Source organism: Ictidomys tridecemlineatus, chromosome 9 (assembly GCF_052094955.1).
Source record: "Ictidomys tridecemlineatus isolate mIctTri1 chromosome 9, mIctTri1.hap1, whole genome shotgun sequence".
NCBI lineage: Eukaryota > Metazoa > Chordata > Mammalia > Rodentia > Sciuridae > Ictidomys > Ictidomys tridecemlineatus.
The window spans coordinates 11,890,003-11,916,986 of NC_135485.1; the positions used below are offsets into that span (position 1 = coordinate 11,890,003).

The 26,984-nt window shown below is 44.1% G+C and overlaps 1 long non-coding RNA gene across 1 annotated transcript; it reads left to right on the forward strand.

Moving 5' to 3' along the window:
• The first annotated feature begins 876 nt into the window (after positions 1-876).
• LOC120892401 (uncharacterized) lies at positions 877-5,698 on the forward strand. Its single transcript, XR_005737069.2, has 2 exons — positions 877-1,108; positions 5,579-5,698. It is a non-coding gene; the product is annotated as an uncharacterized LOC120892401 (long non-coding RNA).
• Positions 5,699-26,984: the final 21,286 nt, after the last annotated feature.

Genomic DNA, 26,984 nt, shown 5'->3' on the forward strand with positions numbered 1-26,984 from the left:
AGAACAGACGAATCTCAATCTGGATGGGTGCCCACACATCTGTGTTTAAACGAGTCTGAGAAGCACTGTGTTAAACATCAACATCACCAGCAGGCACACAGCTAGGACACTGTGGCAGTGGCCTGAGAGAGCACAGAGGACCTGAACGTGGCAGTGGTCATCCCTATGAGAGGAAGATGTGAGCAGCTTTAGGAGGCCAGGAAGCAAGGCTTGGGACATGGCTGTGACAGGTTTCTTGGCTGGTTGGAAGGAAGTGACATTTGCTGAGAGAGGACACGGGGATGGAGGGTGGGGGAAATGTGAGCTTGTAAAGGGCAGCTGTACGGGATTGTGCCCATTCCTTCCTTCCCCCATTCCGTTCCATGCCTGGTCAGTTTTAGATGGTCATAGGGGAGAACAAGAAGGACCCAAATGTCTAAGTATGTGGTCATCCCAGAGAGGCTGCCGACAATGGACCCTCAAGTGACAAGCCTGTCCTAGAGATGAACACTGCAGCATCACCAGAGGGTAGGGTGTTTCAGAGTTCCAGCTTAGAAGCCAGCCTGCGTGGTCCTAAATACAATTCCTAAGAGACCATTGATTTATGCTGAGTTCCTAACTCCAGGTCCCCAAAGAGCCAACCAAAATGGGGTCGCTCATGCTGAAGTTTCATGTCACCAAGCCAACGTTAAGTTGTTTACCCAGCCTTCTGAGGAATCAGAAGAGAGACAATAGCCAAATCCCCAGACAGTCCAGTCCCAGCCAGCAGGATAAGGGATTCCTCCGCTTGAACTTTTACAGGGAAACTAACTTGGGAGCAACCAGTTGGCTTTTCATTTCTGTTTCTGCTTCCCACAGCCTTTTCTTATCTATAAATACTCACTGCCCACACTACAGAGCAGGAGCTCTCTGAACCTCTTTGGGTTCTGAGAGTTGCCTGCCTCATGAATCATTCTTTGCTCAAACTCTTGTTAAGTCTATTTTATCTAAAATATTTCTTTTTTTATCACGGGTCTCATGATTTCTGTTCTATGTACTAGCTGTGTGAGCTTGGGAAAGCTGTTCAGCCTCCATTTCCTCATCTGGAAAACGGGGATGGTCATAATGGGAGCCATGTTTGGGGATTGTGGTAAGTACACATAAAGCCCTTGGAAGAGATCCTGCAATGCTGAGTTAGTATCAATCTTAACTAAGGGTGCCATCATTGTCATCATTTTTATAATCCATGATAGTGGAGATATTTGGGGAGCTGACCCTGTCCTCTGAGATGGGAGGGTTAAAGGGATCCCTGCTCTGGTTCTAACTTAGCAGTGCTCACTCCAGGGGCATGTGCTACCCCTCCTCCTTCTATGCAACCGCTCTTCCTTCCAGTCCCCTTCTCTGTCTCCTCCTGATAACTGCTGCTCTTCTTAGCTTAAATCAGTTGATGCCACTACAGAATCTCAGGACATATTCAGTGGTAGTGGGTACAGGATAAAAATATCTTGAGTCCATGTATTTGTTGAAGATCTACTGGCCACTAAGGCCTGTGAGACAGGTCCTTGCTTCAGGAACTGTCTGGATGGAGGCTGAAGCATGGACTTGGAGTAGCTCCTTTCAGTACAGAGAAGATACAGCAAGGGTGCTTAGGAGCAGTTCGGAGAGCAGCAAGAGGCTCAAGGGAGCCAAGTTCTGCCTCTCATGAGAACCCTCCACCCCCATCCACTTAACAATTTGATCTCACTCTGGATTCATCAAAGCATAAGAAATCTGCAATTGGGGGCTGGGGATATAGCTCAGTTGGTAGGGTGCTTGCCCTGCATGCACAAGGCCCTGGGTTCAATCCCCAGCACCACAAAAAAAAAAAAAAAAAAAAAAAAAAAAATCTACTATTGGAACAGAAAATGCCAGGATAGCATGCTCTTTTTTATTTTTATTTTTAATGTCCCATCTTTTCTAAACTGGGTTTTTTGGAAGTGGGGCCCATTGGCAGGAAGAGAGAATGAGCAATCCAAGCTCTGATCTCCAGATCTCCTGCTGCATGATGGCAGCAAGTACCAGCCCACAAGCTGAGCAACATGGGGCAGAACCAAAGCCCAAGCCCAAGCGCCTGGGACCCATTAAACCTCCTGGTGTCCAGCGTGGTCAGCTGGATTGATGGATGGACTCACAGTCCCGGAACGGGTTCTGAGAACTAAATAGGAAGAGGGAGGCCTAGAGGCAAGACAGAAATCCCCAGAGATATAAAGGTTGTGAAGAGAGTAGGAGAAACATGAAAAGGAAGAGAAAACCAGTCCAAAAACGGGAAGCCTCCAAAGGAGGAAGGACCGGGGAGAGGGGCGGATGATGGAGAGCTCTCATGACTTCCTTTTTAGCTGGTCCAAGGGGGCAGAGAAATTTGATCATGAAAACTGGAGCCAGAAGCTGAGAGAAGGGTCAGCAGAAGAGAGTCTCTCTGACGACCCAGCCTTAGGCCTGGAATGAGATGGTGATCCTCCCACACATATCAGAGGTGAAGTGACCCACTGATTAGGAAAAAATGTGTTCTGCAATCCCCGCCGGGCAAACAGCTGTTTTGTTTTTCTTTTCCTTTTTCCAAACGCCATAAAAGGACCTCCTCTCCCCACTGTTGCCTTTGTCCTCCCAAGTCATGGCTGCCTAGAACAGCGGTGACAAGTCTGTGCGAGGCAACCTTCACCAGTGTCTCAAAATAACACAGGCTCCCCCTTAGGTGGGAGAAAAGGAAACAGACTTTGAAGTGCGAAAGGATGGCTAGGCAGCAAACGGAGGGAAATGGCTTCCGCTTGCACCCAGACCAAACGCACAAGGCCTTCAGAACCGGGGAGTTCAGGAATAGGGGATAGGGGGGCACTTTTTTTTTCTTCATTTTTTTTTTCTTGTTGGTCCTGTTCAGAAGAGTCCAATAACAATGTAAGTCAGCTCTCACATTTCAAGAGGAACATATGTTCCTGTTATTAACGTAGAGTAGCTAGTGATTGTATTTTTAGACCATCAAAAGGGACTCTCCTCTCTCACTCCACTCATCTTGAAAGATAAAGTTTAATTTTCATCAAAAATAGTAATAAATGCACATTATAGGAAAAAAAACAACAGAAGAATAAAGGAACCAGCCCTCTTCCTACAACTCCAAGAAAATTACTTATACCTTACTGTAATTCATCCCAGTCTTTTTTGTCCCTCTATATGCATTCCACCCTTATTAAATTTCCTTTCTGAAAAATCAGTAATCATACTAGAATTCCTTGGAATTGTTTTAAAGGGACATAGGAGACCCAGATATGCACCATTCTGGGCTGTCCAGCATCTAACCTACCTTCCTTTGGTATTTGTGCCATGCTATTTCTGGGGTGTCTCTTCCATGGAGTGTGCCTGGGGGAAAGGCCAGGCGGAATGTCCTGTGTTCCCCTAACCATGGGGAGGGCATCTCGTTCAAGTTAGTTCAAGTGGATGCTGCCTTGCTGGAATTTGAACCTTGAAAATGTGGCAAAAAGAAATGAATGTAAATGGTTGGCGTTCCTACGTCTCAAAGCAATCTCCATGTGACACCCTCACAGCACAGTAGTCTCACTACCTCTCTACCCCATGCCCCTCCAGAAATGCTTTGGTTCCCTAGACGGCTTTCCCAGTCTTCTTTCTAGTCTAGCCTATGAACTCCCCCCCACACTCTTTCAGTAAATTTCCTTTTTGCTCAAAGCCATTTCTTTTGCTTGCAACCAAAGAATCCTAAATGAAAATGTGGCTAAATGAGCCTAGGGAAAATGAGAGGTCTTCTATTAACTGAAAAAAATAATAATAAAGGGCTGTTTCTGTCACTATGAGATAATCGACTTAGAGGAGGGAAGGTTTATTTTGGATCATCGTAGCGGAGGCTGCATCTCGGGCAGGTTGGCTCCATTGCCGAGGGCCTGTGGTGAGACAGAGCATCGTGGCGGAAGGCTGTGGTGCCACAGGACTGTTCAGCTCATGGCAGCCTGGTGGGAGAGAGAGAGAGAGGCAAGGACAGGGACCAGATGCAGTTCCCAAGAACATGCCCTCAAGAACCCACTTCCTCAGCCTGTTCCTACATTCCATAGCTTCCACCACCTTCCGGGAGTCCATTTAGCTATCAGTGGACAAACCCACGGATGAGGTCAGAGCCAATCACTTCTCAAAAGTCCCACCTCTGAACACTGCTGCCCTGAGGACAGATCCCTCAACACAGGAACCTTGGGGCACTTCACGTCCAAACCATAGTAAATGTATTCTGGGAAATATGGCTTAATTACTTACGGCCAAGATATCACCAGTGGAGACGCTCCCAGAAGTGGCATAAACACAGGATATTCCTAACTAAGACCTTGGTTAGATTTAGCAACACTAGTAAGAACAGCAGCCCTGGGGACCATGGGCCTGGGTTGAATCCTCACTCTGCCATGTATGAGCCATGCAAGATCAGATCAGATCAGATTGCCCCATCTCCCTGTGCCACCGCTCCCTCATCTCTGTGAAGATGAAAATAACAGAGTCAAATTTAAGAATCGAAGGACAAAACACAAGTAAATCTCATAAAAAAAAAAAGAAATCACTCTGTTCAGTTTTAGTCATTCTAAATATTATTCTATGAGAATTTGCTTTTCAAAATCAGGTTGATGGGAAAAAATCAGTCTTTCAGCTGGATTTTTTTTTTCGTCTTCACTTAAATTGACAATCTTTGCCTTCTGATGGAAATGATAGATCTCATTTAAAGTATTACAGATAAGAGTTGGGGTTCATTTCACTATTTTGTTACTTATTTTTTGAATAATTTGAATATATTATTCCATTTCCTCTGATCAATCTATTGTTAGATGATGGATGGATGGATGGATGGTTAGATAAACAGGAGGAATGGAATCATCATTCTGTCAGGGGTTACTCTGAAGACTGTATTATACATTTTTAACATTAAATGAACCTCTTACCAGGGCCATGGAAGGAACTTGGAGTCTTCTGACCTCTGACTCCTGGTCCCTCCTCTGCCTCGTCAGCACACACTTGACGTCTTCCTCCAGGGAGGGAGGGTTGACTCTCACTTCCACCAGGCAGCTAGGCTGAAAATCCAATCAGAGATTTTCAGAGCTTCAGATGATTTGAAGCTGGGCTTTGGTCTTTAGGAGGCCGGTTTATCTCAAATCCTTCTTTACTCTTAGCATGTTTCTTACTAAGCGTTCCTCAACCCCAGGAATACTGGCATTTTGGACCAGAAAATCCTTGTTGTCGGGAAGGCTTTTTGTGTGTGGCTGGAGTTGAGCAGCATCCCTGACCACTGTTCCCTGGATGCCAGCACTCTCCCCCTCCGTTATGGCAACCAAAGATGTTTCCAGATAATATCGACGGTTCCCTTGAAGGGGCCAAACTGCCCCATTTGACAACTGTTGTCCTAGGGATAGCCTATGGGATCCCACCCAAAGCCCCAACCCCTGAAACTGTCCAACAGCTGCCACTTTGGAATGAGAGGGGAACACTCCAAGGAGAGAGGCTCGATCCTCTTGGCTCCGTCTGTTCATGGGGCTGGGACCCCGATTCTCCCTGCCTCTGTCTGGCCAGTGTCTTCACAGGGTGTGTTTGTTTATTTTTCTAGTTCTCAGTGGAAACCTCCATCTGGAATAATCCAGCTCATCACTGCTGAACTCAAGGATGACAGTCACTTGGAAGAAAAATGTTAAATAATTTCTGTTGAATATAAATATGGAGAACTGAATGTCTCTGCAGAGGTGTTTGGTACACTGTACAAACAAGGAGCGTGTTACAGGTAACAATATAGTGTTCTTGGAGGGGTTTGGGACCCCATCATTCTCTGTCCTGGGGAATGGCACTGTGCATTGTAGGATGATTGGCAGTGTCCCAAGTTCTAGTACCAGTCTTTAGAGGAGTTCCTGGAAGAGTTTATGTACATTTTATAAGCTAAAATAGAAAGACTTCAGCTGAGCTATGAAGTACATACACATCTAAAAAAAATGTACTCTAGGAAACTGTAGGAGATGTTTTGTTTTGTTTTTTTATTGGTTGTTCAAAACATTACAAAGCTCATGACATATCATCTTTCATACATTTGACTCAAGTGGGTTATGAACTCCCATTTTTACAAACTGCAGAATCACATCAGTTACACATTCACATTTTTACATAATGCCCTATTAGTGACTGTTGTATTCTGCTACCTTTCCTATCCCCTACTATCCCCCCTCCCCGCCCCTCCCATCTTCCCTCTTATGAGCTAAATTCAATCCCCTGGTTTTCGCCAGCTGTGTGACCTTGGCCAAGTCGAGGCTCAGGGTCTCCTGCAAAATGAGACTGTGGGATTACATAATCCATCAACACCATCCCTTCCAGCCCTAACAGAGGAGAAATCCATCAGAAAAGAGGTTTGTGATCCTTCAGAACACCAAATGCAGCCGAAGGGAAGATGCATGTTGAGGAAAATCAGTCATGTCTGATTGGGATGTTCCCACTTCGGGTGATGCTCCTGGTCCAGGACGTGGAGGAATCTTCTAGGACATGGATATCTAGTTTCCAGAAGCATCTGACAAGATGCAGCAAAATGTCCTGGGGCAATGGAGAGGTGTGTGCTGGGGACACAGGTAACATGGATGGTCTGTGAGCAGCCAATTCCAAGACCCAGAGAAACCTGACCCACAGCAAAGTGCAGGTTTGGCGCTCATGGTACAGCAGCCTAGTCCAGCGTGTTCCATGGCTGCTCAGTATCAGTGCCCACCGAGTCAGGGCACCCTGACGCTGTGCCATTGCCAGGACCCAGTGTACTACCTGGCCCTTGGGGCTGCTCCCCCTCTTCCCTGGTCACTCCCGCAATGCAACACCACCTGCATATATTCTCCAGAGTACCACGAACACAAGACAGTTGCCTGTAGGAGGTTTCTGGTGAGGTTTGGGGGATGGCAGAGGGTATTAGAGCACAGAACAGGAAACAGCTTCCAATTGAACACTTGACTTCAAATCCCTAGAAATATCTTTTCCAGTCCCCGTCACGGAGAACACCTGATCATCTTTGTCACCTCTCCCTTTGCCTCAGCAGCCCGCAAAGCCATGAGGGTCCTTCCATATCCCCTACCCCAGGATCCCAGGCTCTTGTCTTGCATGCCGCTGGACATTCAAAATTCTGCCCTATTTTGTTGCATACGTATGTTCCAGTCCCTTCTGACCTCATCTTTACCCCTCCAACGTGAGACTCGAGTGGGGTAGGGGAAGAGCCAGAGGGCTTCACTTCTTCAACTAAAATTCCTGCCAAGGAATCTTCCTAAACTGCAGACCCATCTAGCCCCCCCAAAATCGCCTTTGTCATAAAATAGATAAAAACATCACATGGACTCTTATAAATATGTTCAGTTATTATGTGTAAATTTTAAAAATGAAACTTAAAAAAAGAATACAGTGGGAAAGTTCTTGAAAGTCTCCTCTAATGTTGGGATTCTGATTCTGTGGTTTCACCTGAGTCGTCTTCAAATAGCTAAATGCTTGGAACCATGAGCACAGCCAAAGGTGGGAGGATCGGGCTCACGCGTTACGTGGATCAGAACTTTCTAGAAGAGAGCAGCTGTTAGCAGGCATTTGCAGATCTCCTTTTCCTTTTGTGCGTTTGTACAAACCTGAACATACTCTCATCCCCATTCAATAAACAGAAGCTTAAAATCCAGTCCAAGCATGAAAACAGTGACAGAGGATGAAAGAGAGGAAAAACGATTTGAAGGGAAAAAAAAAAAAAAACATACAAGCTCTGATCTGCAGGGAAAGGAATGTCCATGCCAGAAAAGGGAAGGGACTAAAAGAGATTCAGAAATACCACCCTCTCCTTTCGCCTCCCGATCGATCGTGCTGGTGGGGAGCCCCAGCGCATCCCACAGATCTCCGCAAGCCCCACGCGCTGCGCTGGGGAAGTGGGAGAAGGGGAGCCAGATGGCCCTGGGAAGTGTGGGTGAGTCTGACGTCAAGCTCTGGAGCCAAATGGTGTTTTCCGAGTTCCACATTCCAGAGCCCACCCTGACGGGCCCACAGCCTCCAGCCACGCCTCGCTCCAACCCGTCCTCCCTGTGACAGTAATAAATGACTCCAGCGCTTCAACATGTGCTGTCCTGTCAAACACCGTTGCTCAGGCGTCATGGGTCCTGTAGCCCCCTGAAGGCCACCACAGGTCACCTCTGGATCCAGCTGGCCTGGGGTCCCTCCATTTGCTCAACACACACTACCAAACACCTGGCACTCTGCTTTACCCTTGGGAAACCAGCAGTGAACCAGCAAGAGGTCCCCCAGTTGCCAGGGGACAGCTGGGCTCCCTCCCTGACGCGGCTACAGTGGTGCCTTGCGGACTCCCAAGACAGTTGCCAAGGCTGGACCCTCAGGCCCTGGGCTGGTCCTGCCCTTCCCCTGTTTGCAGTGCCTCTGTTCCTGTCACGTGATCTGAGACCTCAGGGGAGGCCCTCTTCTGGGTAGGAGAAAGGGAAAACCTGAAGACATCTCTTCCCACGCTGAGTCAGCAACCTCGGCTTTCCCACGCCCGTCCCTCCCCGCTCCCCGACTCCAGGGGTCATGAACCTGCTCCCTGGACATGAGATGCCCCCACCCCTGCTCTGATCCTCCTGCCCTCAACCAACGCTCTGCTCTGTGGGCACCAGGGAGGGGAGCTGGCACTTGCTCTGGCTCAGCCTCCTGCTAAGGAGGAAGAGGACAGGGGCCTCCCTGGTGCATCCCTTTGGCCTTGGTGATGCTTTAATCGGCTGCTCCTAGACCTGGCCGCTCTCTGCTCTCTCCAGCTCAACTGAGCTCCTGATAGAAAACAAAGGAGCCACACAGAGTGTGATAAGATAGCAAATGGCATTTCTCATGTTGCCGTAGAATATTGGCCGAAGCTCAAAACTGAGAACCACGGGTGACAAACAGACCCACCCCACCCCTCTGTGCCCCCATCACATTCTAGAAACAAGAATAAAAGTATAGGCCACCCATTCTAGGACTCCCAAGAGGTATCCAAAACCGGTCTTTGGTCCTGGGAGCCACAGTCCACCACATATGCCACCCTGCATACATAAGAAAAGCCAAGAGAAAAAGATGCGGAATCGTACTTCAGGGCTAAGAATTCAAGGGAGATGAGTCAGTGAGCTCAGGTGGTGCAAAGAATGGCAGGATGACAGTCTCCTGGTGGAGGGCAGTATTATCTTCTTCCCAAGGAACAGTCATCACTTGTTTATTTACCTTGACAAAGATCATCCAACAGTCAAGGGATGCATTTGTCTATTTTTTTTTGTTACTATAACAAAATAACAGAAGCTGAGTAACTTTATAAAGTAAAAAGGTTTATTTAGCTCATGAATCTGGACATTCAGAAGCCAGGCACTTGCATTGGCTTGGTTCTGTGAGGACCTCATGATATATGGTGTTAGAACAGTAAGAGCATATGTGGAAGAAAGAGACCACGTCTCAAAACAGGAAGCTTTGCATGATTCAAGGATTGGACTCACTCTTGTGACAGCTCAGGAGTCCCATGAGAGCTACTTAACTCCTTCTCAGGACAGCTCCCTCAGTGGCCTAAGGACCTCCCGCTAGACTTCACCTCCTAAAGTTTGCACCTTCCTCTCAGCACCACCCGCCTAGGGACCAAGCTCCCGGCACATGAACCCTTTGGGAGCACACTCAATCACACCATGGGAGGAGAACTGCAGAGAGAATCCGTTTCCAAGAAGATCTTCCCCTTTACCTCCCATTGCTCCTCGGTGCTGCTTTTCAGCTTGACTCTGAAAATGCCAATACAAGTCCAGCAGGGGTCGGGAGAAAAGCAGGAGGAAATGAACAAGGGGAGGTGAGACACCCCTCCCTGTGCCCCTGCTCCTGCAGGTCAGCAGGACCTTAAGTCAAGTTCCAGCGGGAGGGGGGCGGGAAGGAAATGCCTTAAGGTGGATGAGCAACTGAAGTTTTGACATTAAATTGGACTGAACTATTTAACATCTCGAAACAAGACGATCTTACTACTCAAAGTTGTAAACACAATGAGATTTGCTTGTACACTCACCCTGGGCAAATCCTTCTCCAGCAGGTTTGAAGCTATGTTTGGTGAAGAATAGTCATTTCCTCATCTCATCTTACCAAATATAGCTTGTTGGAATGAATGCCAGTTATGGAGGGGAAAGGAGGAGGAGGAGAAAGGAAGGAGGAGGAGGGAGGAGGAGGAGGAGGAGAAGGAAGAGGAGGAGGAGGAAGAGAAGGGGAGGAGGAGGAGGGAGGAGGAGGAGGGGGGAGGAGGAGGAGGAGGGGGGGAGGAGGGGGGGGAGGAGGAGGGGGGAGGAGGAGGAGGGGGAGGAGGAGGAAGAGGAGGAGGAGGAGGAGGAGGAGGAAGAGGAGGAGGAGGAGGAGGAGGAGGAAGAGGAGGAGCAGCATCCAAGCAGGAGACAAACAGATGAAATCACTCAAAACTGCCACCTGGGAAGGCTGAGGAGGCGGCAGATAGTACTGAGAGAGGAGCTGCCACTAACAGAGCCTGGGCAATGATTCCAGGCTGAGAGAAGGAAATGGACCTGCCAGGGTGGGAGGAGGCCGAAGTGGGACGCCAGGTGCTGAGGGGGCGGAGCTCCGGAGGTGATGCTGGAGCCAGATTGCAGGAGGTGATGTGGTCCACAGTGAAGAGATGGAACTGACGGTCAGGGCAGCAAAGTGACAGAGTCTGACTTAAGTATGCACCCAAGGCCACTGTGACTGTTGCTTTAAGAACGAATCAGGTGAAGAGTGAGAGTGGAGCCCCATTAAGGGAATCCCTGGAAAACCAGAAAGACGGGCGGCCCGGGTGCTTCAGGATCCTTATGACCAAAGCCATCGACTAGAAATTAACCAACACACACACACACACACACACACACACACACACACACACTGAAGCGAAGAGCAAACATTTGTCCAGAGACCTTCAGAACCTGTTAGTGTCACCTCTTCTCCCTCTCTATATGCACAGTTTCCAATCTCTTACTTAACAGAATTTCTACATGAAAAGGTATTTTTTTGGTTGCTCTTGAGCCACATCAAATCCATTTTAAAGACTTCTTTTTCCACAAACAGCACTATGAAATTGAGAATGAGATCTTTTTTAACAATTTGCAAGACAGGCCAAATGATACTGCCAATTATCCAAATGTTTTGATTATTTTTCTGATCAACAGTCCCACTGAGCACTCTACCTCTGGCCTGGCCCGGGCACAGTTGACTCCTGCACCCTGAGCACTAATGTTCACAGCTGGTTGTCCTAAACCAGTGTGAGCTGATGCCACAACGTCCCAGGAAGCCCCCTCCGCCCTCCCGAGTTTTGGCCTGTCACAATAGCACCATATATTGGGTATTTTGTGCTATGCCAGGCACCACGCTAAGCGCTTTACATACAATATAAAAATCCATCATTACAAAAACTCTTTAAGATAGGAACTAGTATTTGACGGACACACCTCATTCCATTGTGCTTTGCTTTATTGCGCTTCCCAGATATTGCCCTTTTTTGCAAATTGAAGGTTTGTGCAACCCTGCATTGAGGCAGTCTATGGATGCCATTTTTTTTTCTGACAGTTCAGATGATTGTTAGCATTTTTTAGCAATAAAGTATTTTTAAAGAAAGGTATGTACATTTTTTAAGACAATGCTCTTGCACATATATTTCAATGCTATTGAAATATAGTGTAAGTGTAACTTTTAGATATACTGAGAAATCAAAAAATTAGTATGACTTACTTTATTATGATATTTGCTTTATTGAGTGGTCTGGGGGAAAAAAAAACAATCTCTCTCAAGTATGCCCATATATCCCTACTTTACAGCTACAGCAACTGAACCATGGAGAGACTTGGTCACCTATTCAAGATCACCCAGTGGTCAGTGACGCCCACCTTTACTGATAAACGTTCAGGTTTGAGATGTTCACCTTGATTCCCACTACGCTCCCATCCTGGCCCGCCAGACAGGATGTTTGCCTGTGTCCTCCTGACCTCAGTGCCTTGTCTGTCCAAAAAACTAGTGCACTGGCTTGACTTGGCTCTTTCCCTTTTACCACCACTACATCTGCCATTAACATTGACATTCAGGCTAACTCAGGCCCTAACCCAATGTAACAAACTCTTGCTAACAAACTGTTTCCCAACTCTTTCCCTGTTGGGGCAATTGGATCAAGAGAGACAGTGATCAGCTGGATCAGCTTATGTTGGTTTACAGGAACCAGGTGTAAACATTACTGCCCCACTATGCATCCAATGACATCATGTTGCTAGCTTGAACTCGGCCACGATGAGAACATTTACACCAGGGAAATTGGCAGACATCACAGATCAGGGCCCTGGGGGAGGGAAAGTCACCTTCGCCGGTACAGCTCTTGGAACAAACAATAAGTAAAGCCATCTCTTACCTTGACAGTCTTTTCTTCTTCACAGTCCTTGATACACCAGCCCTTCTTAATTCCCAACACCCAAACAGAAAGTTCAGCTGAAATCATCCCCGTGGGAACCGGTTCTCCTTGCTCAGAATGCAAATATCTTTCCTCAACTTGTGCTGCTTTCCTTTCTGCATGAAGAGAAACAGGCTAGGAAATGTTTTCCTGCTTCCCCACATTCTGTTGAGCTTGCAGTCCTGCTGGAAGGAGGGAGCCAATCTCAGGTGCCGAACATCAAATTGCTTATTGGAACAGCTGCCGCTTTCAGCTGAGTAAGCAGGACATTCAAGGGTGGTGCTTTCAGCCATGGTGCTGCAGCCGGTTAAAAATTAGTGTTATGGACAGAAAATAAGAAGCCAGAGGAAAACCATCAGATGGTTTGACGTGAGCCATAGCCAGAAGCCTCCCTGAGATTTCGAACCCAGGTAGGATGATGGACGAAAGAACGCAAACACCAAACTACCAAAGAGCTGCCTCTGAGCCTTGGCTCCATCCGCCACTGTCTACCTGTTCCCATGGGACAAAAAGGGAGAAGGAGAGAAAGAAAAGCTGAGGCAAATACAAGGGAGAGCTCTCAAGGCTGCAGGAGAAAGACTGATTTCAGCACATTTGCTTGCGTATTCTGTATTTGTCAGACATTTTCTATGTGCCATGATAAATAGCAGGTATAATTGTGAATAGCAGATACAGGTCCTGCCCTCAGAGAGCTTACAGTCTAGTAGAAAATAGAAACATCAAACATGTAGTCCTAATAAATTTTGAAATGAGTTATGATAAAGAAAACCAATAACAGGGAGGAGTTGGGGCCTTACTGTCAGCTCCATCGAGTCCTACTCATGGAATCAAAGGACAAGAGGCTACAGAGTCATAGCAGGTGGGTTGACCATGTGGCCAGACCTGGTCACCCTTGCTTAAAGAGCTTGAGTGAGCCAGGCACTATGGCTTTGGAGGCCAAGCTCATAGAGGGTCAGTGGTAATACGGAACTGACCCTCCAGTTACTATTTGAGTGAGTTCAGTGTGAGTTACAGGACCCGGTATGGTACATGACCTGCAACGTGTGCTCAGTAAATAGTATCTATATGGAATGATTACTCAATGAAAATTTTATTTTAAAAACTAAGTTCTCATAAGCTGTATACACTGGCTGCTTGGGGTACACATGTCTAATTATCAGCAAAAGGATTGAATGAAGCTCAGCAGTCTTGTCCTAAAAGGTAACTTGGGAGTTTGCCCAGCTAGAGGCCTGAGGATGCTTGGGTTCCACACACCTCGAATACTGGGCATTCATTTCCAGCTGCAGTGGGGACGCATACCCCCCCTTCCACCGGCCTCCTCTTGCTCTACCCAGATGTAGTCCCACCTGCCTTGACTCTGTGTGCTCCCACATCCTCCCAGGTGAGGTTCCACTTCATTCTTTTCAACTAAGAGCAATAGGAAAAATGTCATTTTATTTGTTTACCTTTGTAAAACTTTTCTTTGGAACAAACTCAGTAAATAGAAAAAGCCATTGTCCATGTCACATGCCATTTTGACATGAGGAAAAATAGGGTCATTCTAAAAGCCTGAACATCCCTGGAAGTCTGAGTTGGAATCTGTGGGTGCCTCCGGGCCCATCATCTCTGGCAAAGTCTGCAGAGTCTGCTGGGTCTTCCGGGGGAGCAGTAGGCTGTGATGCTGGTCACCCTTGCACCTTTGCTCACCTTTAGCATAAATCATCAGAGAATGTAGCAAAATGCAAGTCGATCTCTCTCCCCACAACTTGCTTTAGTTTAGCGCGGCGGGTCACAATGGCTTTATGCATCGGCCAGACCTTCCAGGGAACTGTTTTCACATATTAATGTGACATGACATGGAGAGTCATAATAACTACAAGATAAAGGGAATTAGTTAAAACTTAATTAAAAACACGTGGATAATAAGTCGACTACTGTGTGTTTAGTATTTTGCATTCTTTGTTGCTGGATTGGCAAAAAGGGAAGAAAAGGCTTTGTAGCAAGTACAAAGGCCTCGATTAATTCAGACCAGAGCCTTTCACCCTGGTTTGAAATGATCAGATCAAAATCAGAATCCAAAGGAAATGAAATCGGTGATGGGGACACCTGTCAGTGCCCACCCCACCCCACCCAGGATAGAGTAAGAGAACACACCTGGAGTTCTCCTCAGTCCAGAGACTGGAAGCTCTAAGTCAGTGGTCACCTCATTTTAATGGGCTTAAGAAGCATCTTGAAGTACTTACTCAAAAGCCAATTTGGGTGAGCTAATCCTAGACATTCAGATTCGATGAACCTGGCAGAGCAGACCTGAAATTTTCATATTGTAGCTAGCTCATGTCAGCACTGAAGTTATTTCTAGACCAAATGCATTTGGTTACAACAGACGATGAGAGGAGACACTTTGACATTATGTAAATGCCCTGCTCTTCATTACACTTTTACTCCCTAGTTTTGGCATCCATGAATGAGCCTCTCCAGAACCAACTGGTGACAATCACCGTTGCAAAATGGTGACTTTCGAATTCCTACATTTATTAGTTGATATTTGTTATTTCTTCTTGGTCCTTTCTGCATTTACTAGTTGGGATTCTTCTATAAGGAAGAGCTCACCCATTGAGTGTTGATTTACCCAATGGGAGGTGGATGCATTACTGTCATTTATTTTTAATGCTCCTATTGTTCCACATTTGGCCACAGTTAGCCCCTCCAAGCCGGCTCCCTAACCCGTTAAGCATTTCCTTACTTTCTGGGAAACACAATGTTTCCAGACTGATCTTGTACTTTCCCTGCCCGGCCCTGGAACCAGCTATTTCCCTAAGAAGCCCTGATTCCTTTAAGTGGCTATTTTAGTCAGCTTTTTTTACTTAACAGAACAGTTACAGAGGAGGAAAAGTTTATGTGAGGGTTCATGGTTTCAGAGTTCTCCATCCATAGACAGCAGGCTCCATTCCTCAGGACTAGAGGTGAGACAGAACATCATGCATCATGGCAGAAGAGTGTGGTAGAGGGAAAGTGCTCATATGATGATCAGAAGCAGAGAGGGAGAGGCTCCACTTGCTAGATACAAATATATACCCCAAAGCCACACCCCAGTGCCTGCCACACCCTACCAGCCTTCAATTACCACTCAATCAATCCCTATCGGGGGATTAAATCACTGATTGGGATAAGGCTCTCTTAACCCAACCATTTCTTCTCTGATTCTTCTTGCATTGTCCCACACATGAGCATTTGGGGGACCCCTCACATCCAAGCCATAACAGTGGCAATGGTTTCTGAGAGGAAATGCTGCACCTCGAGGAACCAACAGGGTCACTATAACATTCCTCCCCAAATGTGTGTTCTACATCTATGAGGAAATGTCAGATAGACCACAAACCCAGGGGTGTCCTACCACACAAGTTGTGCTCTTCAAAAGTGATCACGTCCTAACAGGCAAAGAAAGGCTAAGGAAATTTCCAGAGATCCCAGAGACACAAAAACCCATTGTAATGTGTGACACTAACTTGGATCTTAACCAGAATTCTTTTTTTTTTTAGGGGGTTACTAGGATTTGAACTCAGGGGTACTAACCACTGAGACACATCCCCAGCCCTATTTTATATTTTATTTACAGACAGGGACTTACTGAGTTGCTTAGTGCCTTGCTTTTTGCTGAATTGGGATTCTTCCATAAGGAAGAGCTCACCCATTGAGTGTTGATTTACCCAATGGGAGGTGGATGATTTACTGTCATTTATTTATTTATTTATTTACTGTCATTTATTTTTAATGCTGGCTTTGGACTCGTGATCCTCCTGTCTCAGCACCCCTAGTCACTGGGATTACAGGCAGACACCACCATGCCCGGCTTGACCAAAACTCTTAAAAATGCTCTATGAAGGACATTTTTTAGAGATGATAAGTAAAATTTGAATACGGCTAAAAATTAGATGATAACATTGTACTAATACTAAATTTTCTGATTTTGAGGAAGAACATGGGAAAGTAAATGTGATGATTTGTGGTGATGGATCGACAGAAATTCTCTATCCTCTTCTTGCAGTTTTTCTGTCAATTTAATTTTATTTCCAAATATAAAGTTTAAAAAAAATGGCAATTTAGCATGAAGGCAACTTTTCCAAAGTGCAGCAGTGGTCCATCAACAAATGGGGACTGACTTCAGCAGGTAAACGTCAGCTAATACGTGTATTTTAATAATGTATTTTAAAGTACTTGTATCAAGTACATCCAGAATTTCACAGAGACTGGTACTCATTGGGTCTGTGTCATCAAGCTAATTTAAAGAAAAGGGTCCAGTAAACAATAGCACGAGCATTGTGCAGATATGGCAAAAATCGTGACTACTGACCAAGAATGACTGACATTTAGAGGAACATGGGCGTATCAGAGGAGAGCACTCAAATCAGGAGCCCTAAGTTCATTTAGACGTGGCCTTGTCCTTAATGTCTTGAGAAAATCTCTTTATCTTTGTCTATAAGGGGATGAGAATGTTTGTCCACACCACTGTCTGATGGTTAAAATGGTATTGACCAGGACCAGAACCGTTTCTCCACCAAGTACGGCACTGAATACAAATGCAGCTGACCCAGGAGTGCCCTTCACTTCTGTTTCCATCCCAGCCTTGGCAGTGCCTCCATCAGCTGGCCACCAGCATGGGAAGGACTCTGCTCTTTCCTCCTGCCTCCTCCTTCCTGGGTTCAGGACTCTCTACTCCTTCCTCTCTCCCCCACTAGAAGGGTAAGATGTGGGATTCAAACCTCTGAGCAGAACTGAGTAGACAACCTTGGCTGTAATTTGGTTTCATCCAGTTGACCAGACCTTCTTCACCCTATTCTTCCCCTTTGGGGATAATTCTGAGCTCTCTGGACCTCACAGTCTTTGAGGGGTAGTGTTTTGAGGAGATGGTCATGATGTAAGTGCATATTTGCACTCTCTGATGTTAATAAGCTCTTGGTTATGTCTACAGTTGTGCAAAAAATTTAAGTAAAGATAATGTTTCACTTGACATTCATTGACATTTCAGAACACAGAAGAAAGTGGAAAGGAATCATTTACATCGGGGGGGAAAAAAAAAACCTGGATTTGAAACTTCACTCCTCAATTTCTTATCTCGGTAATGTAGAACAAGGGGCTTAACCTTTCTAAGTATGTTCACATGCTCCTTTGACTTAAGATGGGGTTACGTCTCAATAAAACCATCATAAATAGAAAATGTCCTAAGTGAAAAATGCATTCATCACACCTAATCTACCAACATCACAGCTTAGCAGCACAGAACACTGTAATCAGTTGACTCTCCTGATCGCGTGGCTGCCTGGGAGCTGCAGCGGAGACGAAGGCTCTTGTACTGCATCCTGCTTGTCCCGGGAAAAGATCGAAGATCAAAATTCAAAGTATGGTTCCTACTGAGTGAGTATGGCTTTCACACCACCGTAAAGTTGAAAAATCATAAGTAGAACCGGCATAAGTCAGAGACCATCTGTTTCTACTTCCTCAGCTAAAAACCAGAATACTAAAACCTACCTCATCGGTTAGCTATTAAAATTAAACAAGCTCATGATGGAGGGTTACCATTTTTAAACTTTAATATGCATGCAAACCACCTTGGGATTTTTGTAAAAATGCCGATTCGGAGTAGGTCTGGGGAGAGCGCCGAGGTTCAGCATTTCTAGAAAGCTCCAGGTGACACTGATGCTGCTGGTCCATGGACCACACTCAGGATATTAAAGACAAGATTGGGAAGATGGGTAACCCATGGCAGGGTCCGTATGCAGTTACTTCTCTCTCTTCTACTCCCACCACCTCTTGGCTTTCTAAGGAGAATTGTTAGCTGAAAGAACTTGCTAAGAGAAGTCAATCACAGGATGACAAAGAAAAAAAAGTGTAAGAAATTCACAGCTCTTCACTAGAGGTTGATTAGGGTCAATAGAAGATATATTTAAACCTAATTAAGACTAAAGGATCCTTCAGCAGGCTGAGAGAAAGTCTAGGAGTAAAAGCTCTGAGGACACGTTAACTTCTGTCAGATTCCTGTCAGAAAAGCTTGTGTCGGGAGAGTACACTGACAGCTTCGCTCCCTAGCTGGTTCTGAAGGCACTTGTAATAGAAAACTCGGGAAATAATAACAATAACTCCCATGGGCAAATGGGTTTAAACTTTCTGAAACCCTTTGCTTGCACTCAAGTATCCCAGTCCTCACTTCAACCTGTTACTCCTCTGAGCAAACTGGAAAGTTCCTTGGGTGCAGGGGAGTTTGCCCACATTTCTATCCACCACATTTGATGAAAGCCTGGCATCCAGCACACATTTGATTAAAAACTATTTTGAAATACCTAATGTCACATTCCATGGAGTGTGAGTGACCACTGATCATGTTTCGGCCTATTATTTTATGCTATCTCTAAGATGGTTGGCAAGGGGGGAGACCAATAGGGACAGAGATGTTTCCTTTAACATAGAACGCATCATAGATACACAACTCAGTCTGGTGGCTATGAGGGGAACCCAGAGCTACAGAAGTCAATGAATGAGGGTGCTTGGAGCAATCAAGAATTCTTCACCACTGGCCTAAAAAAGCCCTGAATCAGGACAGACATTTTCCCACTGTGGACTAATGTGAAAAGAAACGATTTTATGTGCTGTCAGAGGAGGCTCGCAGCGATAACCACACTGTAGGCCAGACTTTAAGACCCCAGGAGACAAATGAAGAAATTACACAAGACCCCTATATTAGTCAGCTTTTTCATCACTGTGACCAAAAGACCTGAAAAGAACAACTTAGAGCAGGAAAAGTTTATTTGGGCTCATGGTTTCAGAGATTTGGTCCTTGGTCGACTGACCCCATAGCTCTGCGCCCAAGACAAGACAGAGCATCGTGGCGGAAGGTATGCCCGAGGAGAGCTGCTCAGACATGACAACCAGAAAACCCAGAGAGAGCTCCACTCATCCGGGACAAAATACAAACCCCAAAGGCATGTCCCCGGTGACTACGTCCTCCAGCCACACCCCACCTGCCTAGAGCTATCCCCCAGTTAATTCATATCAGTGGATTAATCCACTGGTTTGGTTACACTTCTCCTAATGTAATCATTTTATCTCTGAACATTCTTGCATTGTCTCACACATGAGCTTTTGGGAGACACTTCATATCTAAACCACAGCAATCCAAAAGTGAGACTTTCTCTCCCTGGTGGAGCTGCATGTCACCTTAACACCCCCTAAGCTGCCCTGCTGCCACCTTTATTTGTGTTGAAAGGACATTTGTACAGGGTCTCTCAAGTAATGAATTGGAGCAAGTTTCTTAATTACTCTATGCCTCAGTTTCCTCATCTACAAAACAGTAGGCAATATTACCTACTTCATCTCAATGTGAAAATGAAGTAAGCTAACACCAAAACCTTTTGAACAGCACCTGACACAAGGCAATTCCTCAATTAATGCTGCCTATTCTTTACAATTACTACCTGACTTATGATCTGTCCTGGATTAACACAATGACATTAAGATGCATTTAACGCCTGCAGCATTTCTTATCCAAAAATGTTTTTTTAAAAAAAAGTTGATTTATAAAGGCAATTAGAAAATGAGAAATTCCATAATTGCCAGGAAGAGTCTGGATCCAGAAACCCAGGAACTCGGGAGACCACAGTTGTTCCCATGAAGCAGCCTCTCCGTGCAGTTCCACTTCTTTCAGGATGTAGACTGTGCCGTGTAATCTGTCTTGTGCACAAAAACATGAACCTCTGGAATCAAATGTGTCTGTTAATAAACCAGCATGCCGCTCGCACCACCAGCCCATCATGGTGTCCCCACTTTGGAACCACCATGCAGGCACACCACATTTGTCAGCTGGTTCAACTCCTTAGGCACCACGTAATTTGGAAATGTGAAAGATCCCAAATTATCTTATCCTGAGGTGACAAATCAAGTACAGTGCCCACAAGCCCAGACAGTTTACACGCACAGAAACAAATCACAACAGTAACAGGAGTATCCATCTCATAACAGTTTAAGAAAAACAAGTGTATTTCTTATCTGTAAGATTAATGAACCGGGCTGTAACCTCACCTCTAATTGTGGCTGAACAGAAATTAGGTGCTGCTTTTAATCTATTCTGCAGTAACATAATAATGTCATGTCACAAAAGTTCATAAAGAAAGGGTCTCTACTTATCTGCAGAGTTATTTAAAATACCACTGCATAGACCTTAATGCAAAATTATTAAATTTTTCCCAGATGCTCTGATGTTTAAATAAAAACATAAATATCAGGTGTAGCCCAGATGGTAAAAATAACTTCTGACTAAATAAGATTGTGTTTTCCTACTATGGATATAATTATGAAAATATTTATTTGTATATTATATTTATTACGGTTTGGATTTGGAATGTCCCCCCAAAAAATCTCATGTGTTCGGCACTGCAACTATGTTCAGGGGTGAAAAGACTGATTATGAGGGTTATGAGGCCATTGGTGGATTAAGCCATTTAATGGATTAATAATTTTAATGGACTACTAAGCAGTAGCTGTAGACAGGCATGGCTGGAAGAAGTCGGTCACTGGGATATGGGCCTTAGGGACTGTGTCTGTCCTGATCCCCTCCTCTCCTTCTCTCTCTGTTTCCTGGCTGCCATATGCAGAGTGGCTTGCCTTCATCACACCCTTGTACCATGATGTTCCTGCCTTGGAGCCCACCAACCACCTACTGAAACTCTGAAACCATGAGCCACAGTAAATCTTTCCTCCTCTAACTTGTTCTTGTTTGGTATTTTAGTCTCAGTGACAAGAAGATGACTGACAATATCAATGGTATATTTTAAGGCTATTGATAATTGTGTCTTTCTGACATTTTCCTGAACTTATTTGTTCCCGTAGCTCTTCAGCTTGTATCTTCCACCTTATTTTGAAAGAATACTTATATTATCTGAATTTAACCAGAATCTATTCTCCTACTTCCACCCTTAAGTTGGACTTCAAACCTTGAAAAGCTGGGCTAAGAAAGAAGGATGAGCTGGCAGAAAGGGAAAGAGGAGAAAGAAATTGGTTTCCTTTGGGCCAGGTAACCCCCCAGGGCAGATGGAATGTGAGTGGAGGCCCAATTGCAGACATAACTGCACCTTCTTCCTCTCAAAATTCTGTCCAAGATTGTTGCATACCTAATGAAACTTCACATGGTTAAAATAAACATGCACATTGAGTTTTTATTCATGTGAACTAAAAAGTGTGTTTTTCTTCTCAAACTCCATAGTCCATCAATAAGACTGTGAGGGAGCAAGGGATTCAGCCTGATCAAAAATGTGTTTTACCAGATAGACAAAGAAAACACTTCCCAGAACATCCTCAAGAGGGGAGGTCAGGGAAGCCTTGGGCCACGTCCACCCTGCTGACTTAGGAAGTGGAATTTGGACATAACTTCAAACTGGGTCACCCCTCTCACATTCATAGGTAGATAGATCTGAGAGGAAAGTTATAAGGAAGCAACTCTGAAGTTTGGCCATTAGTCTGGGTGGTGAATTGTGCTCATTTAACAGCCCAAGAAGCTCTAGATCAGGTACCTACAGGTGAAATGGCCTCTGGTCTCTGTGTATATGTGTGCTTATTTTTTTTTTTCAACTGAAGTGTTTTTCCATGTTGAAATTATCCAAACCATGCATAATCAACCCAAGAAGGGTGATATGTAAAATGGGCCTTTTTGCTATGTGGTGAGTGAGCAAATGACTATAGAACACTCTCATTTAAGACAGAAAAAAAAAAAAAACACTAGGAGGAAACAAAAGACTCGATCCCATTCTTCCCTCTGTGTGTTCACCCAGTTCTTGTACCAAAGAAGGCTTCAACAAGGAGAAAGGAACCCCATGCCAACTATTTCTAACTGCCTTCTAGAGCCTTGTCCTGGGCACCCTGTAATTCTGGGTGTGTTGCTAGCCTCTTTTGATCTTATGCTTGTTGGTGAAGGACATGAGGTCTGCTTCTACTACTAAGAGTACAGCAAAGCTTTTGAAGACTGAATTTTCCTTGTTACTGGCCCTTAAATATTCCCTAGGAACAAGATATATCAGGAGAAATCCACAGAGTGGGTATCTTCCTTCTCACCAAGAAGATCCAACCAATAGTTTAACTAATAGCTTAATTTCTCACCAATAATGACAATGAGTACCTGTATTTAGGACCTATGTAAGAACACTAGAGTGAGTATCTTCTTAAGAGAATAGAAGACATACACAGTTTGATGGGGAAGAAAGATCTAGAAGCAATTAACTATGCATATAGCAATCCCCCCTTAAAGGTAGGATAAAGGGGACATGTGCCAGAGTCCCCAGTGGATGCCTGAAACCATGGAAACTGCTGAATCCTACGTAAAATGTGATTTTTGCTATATCTACAACAAGACTTAATTTATAAGTTAGGCACAGTAAGATATTAACAATAACTAATAATATAGGAAGACAACTATTAATAGAATGATAAAGTAGGCCATTATTATGTAAAATAAGAGTTATTTATGCACAAGCACTGTGATTCTATGACCATGGATCTGAAAACTCAGCAACCCACGGGTGACCGTGAGTGGGCAGTGTACACAGCGCAGATGCTCTGGGCAAAGGGATGAGTCACTGATTCACGTCCCAGAGGAAGGCAGCAGGATGGCGTGAGATTTCATCACACTAATCAGAATGGTGTGCTATTTAAAACTTAGGGATTGTCTATTTCTAGAATTTTTCATTGAAGATTTTCAGACCATGGTTGACCAGAGGTAACTAAAACTGCAGAAAGCAAAGGGAGGGATACTGCCCTGGGTTAAGAGTTAAACTCAGATAAATGAAAAATGCTATGTGAGCTGAAGAAGGTCTAAAATCACCCCAAAGAAGTCATAAAAGGCTCGTGAAAGAATGCCATCTGATCCGGGTGATGAGGGGAAGCTAAGAAATTGGTCAGAGAAGCAGAGAAAGGGTATTCATTCTGGAACAAAGAAACAGCAGCACAGAGTCCTGGAGGTCCCCAGATACTAGAGGGGCAGCCTGATCTCTGCATAGCATGCAGTATGGAAGTGCAGACAGAAGATGAGACCAGAAGGAAGCACAGACTTCCCAGGCCTAACTGCCAAAAGGTCTGAATTCCTCCAAAATTGTGGGAGAGTTGATTCCCACCTGGGGGGCGGGGGGTATTAAGGAGGTGAGGTTTCCTGAGAAGTCCTTGTCATGAGGGCTCCACCCACTTGAGTGGATTGGTGCCTTATAGAACGGCTGGAGGGACTCGATTAGGACTTGATTGCCCTTCTGCCCTCTACCAGAAGAGACACAGCATTCGAGGCACCACCTTGGAAGCAGGAATTGGGCCCTCACAGGCACTGAACCCACTAAAAACTCTATCCTGGGCTTCCCAGCCTCCAGAACTAACTGTGACAAACAAATGTTTGTTCTTAACACACTAGCCAGGCTGTGGTATCTTGTTACAGCAGAGAAAAACCCAGACTAAAATGACATGTCAAGTATTACATATTTATCCTGGGAAAGAAATGGAAAGCCAGGGGAATTTTAAAATAAAGGAAGCATTAAAGCAACATGAGATCTCTAGGAACTATGTGGAAGGCAGGAGAAAGGAGAGAAAAACATTTAGTTTTTAGTAGTTTCCTCTGTGGGAGATAATGTTGGCCTCAACTATTAGGGTAGGATCAGGAGTAAAAGAAAGGAATAAATCAGAAAGAAATTTCTGATTTAGAATATTGGGACATTTTGGCCAATCAAATAGAGTGAATAAAGGAGGGGGAAGAGAAATGAGTCATGTCAAGATTTTTATCTTCTATGGTTGGGTGGAAATTAACATCATCAATCAAGAAGAATCAGGTTTAGACAGACTGGGTTTTAAATGCCGAAGGGAAGTCAAGCCCCGATGCCCAGCACACAATGGGAAATACTAATCTGGTTAGAAAATGTTATGGTTGTTAGGGACTTATGACTTGCTTAAGTTTTCCAATGTTCACAAAATGCAACAGGTATTCAGAGAGTAGGCAGCAGAGTTGATGTCCTCTTGGAATCTGTACTTCTTAAGAACCTCAAGGAAAATCAAGATTTTAGTTTACATTTCAATCTCAAAATTTTTTAAATCTCTTCCATTTTTCCCTTCTTCTTCGTGGCAAAACTCAGTTCCATCCTATAGGAAGCTTTCTTCTATTCCCAAAGCTTAAAACCATCTCTCCTGTTCCGAGTCCTGCTGACAATGCCTCTCCTTTGGTATTTCTATAATAACTTGTGCCTATTGTCAGCTACATTTTTATAAGCATGTGCCTTGTTCTCCCCAAAAGAATTGGGAACATCTTCAAAGGCAGGAGCTAATTAATTTCTTTTTTCAGCCCTACGATCCTCACTCGTTAACAACTCAGTTGTGTTTGAATCCCAACTCTGCCTGAACTGTTACCTTGGGCAAGTCATTTACTCTTTGTCCCGGTTTCCTCATCAAGTAAAGAAGACAATAACCATGACAGCTTCACGGAGGTGCTGTGAAAAATGTTAAATGAAAAGTATTTCCTCGGTTCCTAGGACATAGCAAGAGTTCAATAACTGTTTTTATCCGTCTGGATAGGAAACATTTGTGAAGGTCACACCCAAAGTTACAGGTCCATTAAAATACAGAGACTTATGCCTAATTATAGAATGCTTCCCCTTCCTCCATCTTTGCTACCCATTAAGAGGGCAAAGTGGGATAACACTGATGCAGCTTCAAGGCGCACTCTTTTTAAGAGTTCTTAGGAAAACCCAAGGACAACAAGGAAAACAGAAACAAGAACACTAGAGAAACCTAAGCTCCTGGCTGAAGCAGGCTTTAAAGGGAGCCCAACTCCCAGCCCAGTAAAGGGCTATTTATCTCAGCTTCTATGACCCAATACATCATGTCAAACTCTCAATAAAAAATTACAAAGCATGAGAAAACACAAGACTAAAACTCCAAAGAGACAAGACAGGCGTCAGAACCAGACTCCTAATATGACATGGATTTTAGAGTTCTCAAACAAGGAATTTAAAATAACTATGATTAATATACTAAGTGCGCTAGTGGAAAAAGTAGACAATGCAAGAAAAAAATGAGTAATGTAAGCAAGGGAATCTCTAAGAAATAATCAAAAGAAATGAGGAGAGATAAATAAATAAATAAAGGAAAAACACCATACCATAAATGAAGGATGCCTTTGATGATTCAACAATCTAGACACAGCCAAGGAAAAAATCAGTAACCTTGAAGATATCACACACACACACACACACAAAAAAAAAAAACATGTTATCCAAAAATGAAATTCACAGAGAAAAACATATAAAAAGTCAGACCAGAATATCCAAGAATGTTTGGCAATTTTAAAAGGTATAATGTGTGCAATTGTATAAAAAAAAATAAAAACAGAAATATTTGAAAATCACCATGACCAAGAGCTTTCCAAAATTAATGACAGACACCAACCCACAAATCTAGGAAGTTCCAAGAACGCAAAGTAAAGATCACCAAGTCTACACCTGAGCATTATGACAGTCAAATGGGAGAAAACCAAAGATAAAGAGAATCTTTTGAAAAAGCTAGAGGAAAAAACTTTACCTAAGGAGAAAGGGGCAGGAAAGACAGCAGATTTATTATCAGAATCCAAGCAAGCCAGAGGAGAGTGGATTGAAAGGAACAGTCAGTCATCAACCTAGAATTCTATATGCAACAAAGTGATCCTACAAAGTGAAGGATAAATAAGACTTTGTTAGACAAACAAAAACAAGGAGCCCATTGGCATCACACTGATTCTACAAACAGGGTTAAAAGAGGATCTTCAGGGGAAGGAGTACTATATAGGTCAACAACTCAGATCCCCATAAAGAAGGGAAGGTGTTGGAGAAGGAATAATTGACTGTAACATAAAATCTTTTATTTTTATATTCTTAACCAAGCTAATAGATAACTATTCAAAGTAATAATCATAACAGTGTGTGACCAAATAGCAGAACATCATTTGTGTTATACCTGTTCTCACAAATTTGGGCTTTTATATAATGATTTTCATAGGTTTCCCCATCCTCAAAATCATCAGTAAGTGGGCTGGATTGACATATAAGAACAAAATCTGCATAAAAAGAATCAGGAAGCAGAAAACAGACAGCAAAATGTCTCCCAGTTTTACTCAGATCTCCAAGCCTCCAGGCATGGAGAAACTGGCTCGGGTCTGGTTTGCACCAAGAACTACTTGAAACCAAATAAATCTTTTCATTCCCACCCCCTCCCCCATAAAGGTTGTCTCCTATAGGATACATTTTTTTAATGGAATTACTAAGTAAACGGTTAGATGCATATAGGGCAAAAATGTTTCCCAGCAATTTTTATTTACAATGTTTTTTCCAAAAGGAAATTCCAGAGAATAAGATAGAGCTTGTCCTTAGAAACGGTTGCTTAGATTATAAATTCCAGCTATTTCCAGTTAAAAGTGATCTCTCTCATGCTCTTTAAAACTGTACACACCATAAGTACTTAATAAATGATTACTGAATTAAATTCTTAGCTTTCCTGATACTCAAAATTAAGCCCATTTTTAATATGCACTCTTTTTTTTATCTAT